The sequence below is a fragment of the Vipera ursinii genome, assembly GCF_947247035.1.
Source record: "Vipera ursinii genome assembly, chromosome: Z".
NCBI lineage: Eukaryota > Metazoa > Chordata > Lepidosauria > Squamata > Viperidae > Vipera > Vipera ursinii.
In genome coordinates, this window is record NC_139517.1 from 22,814,048 (window position 1) to 22,817,994 (window position 3,947).

Below are 3,947 nucleotides of genomic sequence, written 5' to 3' on the forward strand. Positions count from 1 at the left end.
GAATTGTCTACTGAGAGATTTGTATGGAAGTTGTTTGTTTTTGCCAAAAGAAAGGCAAATATTAACAAAGAAATGAGGTTGACCAGAACCAATAAGAACGGAGGAGCTAAAACCATCTTGAGATCATCAAGAGTTTAGGAGACAAAATTTAGCCAACCTATTAAAGGAGACTTCAAATGCCATGAAAGGCTGTTTTCCATATTGCTTTCACATATAAATGTGAGACTTTAGGGCATGTATAGCACAGCTGGCACTTGAATTACAATTCTGCTATAATGCTTTGACAATATGACTACCCTTGCCTCTACATATGGACACTGCTGCCTTTTTTCTCATCTGTTTAGTAGTGTTTATGTCTCCTATACCTCCTTATAGATGCTCTGCCTTCCCGAATGGGATGTTCAGATTTTTCTTCATTTTCCAATTTTTTTCCTCTTCATTGCAGTCAAAGCTGTGGAACTGCCAGAATAAGTGTTGGTCATCCTACAGTCTGCCACTAGGAATTTTATCATTATTGTATTTTTTGGATATATTTTTAAAAGTTTTAGGCTTAAATTTGTAATCATTGCAAATATTCTTCACTTGAGTGAAAGATGCTGATATATGAAAACAATTGAAATCTATTCCTTTATGTTTCGCCACATGGGGAAGTGGTACAGCTGCAGAAATTTCCTGCAGGTAATTTACTATTACCTAGCTGCAGGGAACAATTTATTACAGGAAACAGATTATTTCCCAAAAAAATTGAAGACATGCACACTTCTTTAAAACATGTATCCATATGACTCTTTTTCTAATCTTATTAGCTATATTTCTTCTGGGTATTTTCTTATTGATTTCTATGGATTTACTTTATTACTTATTCTAAGTATTTTATAGGCTTCTATGGGCTTACACTACATCTCAATCTATGAGTGTTGGTTAGGTTTGTGTTTGCAGTTTTCTAAGGCATCCAAATGCACCCTACAAAGGGGGTGTTTCTTGGTATACAATAATGAACTATCATTTTATTCATTTGCATTCTCACTATAAATATGGTCTCTATGGTTTTATTGTGCACTTTATTCTATCGGCATTCCATTAGGTTTCTATGGGTTTGGTGATACTTATTTTTTGCCATTCCCCTTTTTAATTTGCAGAATGGCTTACATTTTCCACCCTTGCACTAATGTTGTGTTCTTACCTAGCCCAGTTCAAAGTCTTCCTCCACCCCTGGCATGAAGAATAGAGAGTGGGATTATTTAAAGGTCAGAGGTGAAATAATATCCCAAGTGATGCAAGTTGTTTCAGGGAGATCTTCTCATTTGATACAAGTTTCACCTCTCACAGTTTGCATTGCTGATTGCAGTCCCAATTCTCTTATCAACATTCTGAGACATTATTATGTAATGTCTTGTTATTAGGCTATAGTATTGCTAATAGTCAATTATGCTAATAAACACTCAGAAATGGATTTTGTTTTGATCTTATTTTACAAGACTCTTGAGAGAAACAAAACAAATATTAATATACTGTACATTCAGAGTAGGAACAGTGAAGTAAGTGCAGATAGTTATTTCAGTACATGAAAATTATGGGAAAAGTGTTTATTTAATATTTAATTTATTTAATACTCTTGAAAGCATATAATAGAAAACTCAATCTATGGAGATAAATAGTAAGTCATTTACAAATTGAAAACAACAGAAAAGGCATTTTCCTCTTTTCTAGAGTAAATGGTGTTTATTGAAATATATCTGATTTGTTATAACTCAGGCTTCTGTGAAGAGAATTAAATAAAATGATTGCATAAGGTAGTGTTCTGATATAATGGAATAGGAAGCTAGATTCTTTTGGAAGAGACATGGTTTTTTAAAGACAATTTTTACAAAATATGACTTTAGTGTATGTAAAAGTAAATATCAGTCAGAATCTAATTTGGAGAAATTTCAATGTAAATATTAATGGTAATTTTTCAGTTATAATTTGCAAAAATTTAGATCAAACCTCTATGCATGTAAATGAATTTTGAAATAAAATTAATTGAATGGTTGAAGAGATCACTAATATGTAAATTAGCATGAACAAAGTAATTTTACAAAACTCTCTGGAATGGATGAAGGAAATAGAGGGTAATATTTCTAAATGTTTTGTTGTTTCATTTATGCATTTACGTAAGTAAACAAATACACACAGACACATTTGCAAATATATAAGTTTTGCTCTCAGGATTTTTGAGTAAAGGATACAGCAATTTATTTTTTGCATTGTTTCACTAGATTTACATTGTCTTTCATCTAGAATCATAGGGCACCATACAAAGCACATCCTCCAATTTTCCAACACTATCACAATTCTTTACAAGTGGTGAGAGATTGCGACTGTTCCAAATATTTCATGGTTGAAAATGGACTTCAGCAGGGTTTTCTGAATCCTAGGTAATTCTGTTGATCAGCATAAGAATTGATAGAACTGGAAAGACAAAAAAAGGAAAAATGTGAGGTTTAAGTGTTTTCTATGTTTTTTTTCTTTAGTCTTTAGCACAGTTTTTCCCCCACCATGATCTAATTCTATGTTTATTCATCCGTGCTTTACTTTTTATTTTGTTTTTTGTTCTCAACTTATTTCAAACTCTCACTTCCCAAAATTTTATCTGATTGCTTCTTCCTCTGCTTCCTTGCAGTTATGATATGCAGCTTTTGTGATAAACGAAAGATGGATAACCAAACTACAATGACTTACTTTTTGCTCCTGGAATTCTCAACTACTCGGCAAATGCAGTTGCTACATTCCTTCTTCTTCTTTGTGTTATACCTGGCAATTACAACAGCAAATCTTCTCATCATTGCTGCTATAACTTTTGATCAGCAACTGCACAGACCCATGTACTTCTTTCTGATGAATTTAGCTCTGCAAGATGTAGGGTCTGTTTCTGTCATTGTCCCCAAATCCATGATAAATTCCCTCATGAACAACAGGCACATCTCTTACTTTGGCTGCATCATTCAGGTTTTTCTCTTTGTGTCCTTTCTGGGTTCTAATTTATCCCTCCTGACAGTCATGGCATATGATCGGTATGTTGCCATTTGCCATCCACTGCACTATGAGATGATGATGAATGGGAAAGCCTGCACTGAAATGATGATTCTGGTTTGGTTTGCAGGTCTTCTCTATGGAACATTGCATACCACTGGCACTTTTTCCATTCCTTTCTGTTCCAATATTGTCAACCAATTCTTCTGTGAAATTCCACACTTGCTAAAATTATCCTGCACCGGCTTCAATCTACTTGAAATTGGAGCTCTTGTCATTAGTGCTGCAGCAGGAGTAGGCTGTTGTATTTTTATTATTGTATCTTATGCCATGATTTTCAAGGCAGTGCTAAGAATCCCTTCTGAACAAGGAAGGCAAAAAGCATTATCTACTTGTATCCCCCACCTTACAGTGGTTTTTATGTTTTTTTTAACTGGATGCTTTGCCAATCTGAGACCTACGTCTGACACCCCATCTTACTTAAATTTTGGATTGACTCTTATGTATTCCATTATTCCACCTCTGTTCAATCCAATCATGTATAGCATGAGAAATAAAAATATCAGATTTGTTCTTTCTAAACTTTGGAGATTATGAAAAAAAAATATTTTAATGATTTTTATATATATTCTATTCACCACATTTTACATTCTCCTCTTTTCTTTCACTTCTCTGTAGAAGGGAATAAGTTAGAAAGGGAGACATAGCTGAAATAGAGATAAATCCAACCTCACAAACCAGAAGAATAGTAGAATTTTGCATCCCTCATTAGAGCTAATACATTTCACAGATGCTAAATGTGGATGTTGTACAGCTGTGGCTTGCCAGAAACTGAAGTGATGATCAGGGTATAAAACGGTTTCCCCTGGTTTCCCCTTTAATGGTGGCCCATAATATGACATGTTAAATCTATATTCTTTTCAAGGACGCAATCT

General features: G+C 33.9%; 1 pseudogene across 1 annotated transcript; it reads left to right on the forward strand.

Annotated features, from left to right (window-relative positions):
• Positions 1-2,694: 2,694 nt before the first annotated feature.
• LOC310650035 (olfactory receptor 14A16-like) lies at positions 2,695-3,719 on the forward strand (annotated as a pseudogene). The gene has a single exon. The product of its transcript is annotated as an olfactory receptor 14A16-like (transcript).
• Positions 3,720-3,947: the final 228 nt, after the last annotated feature.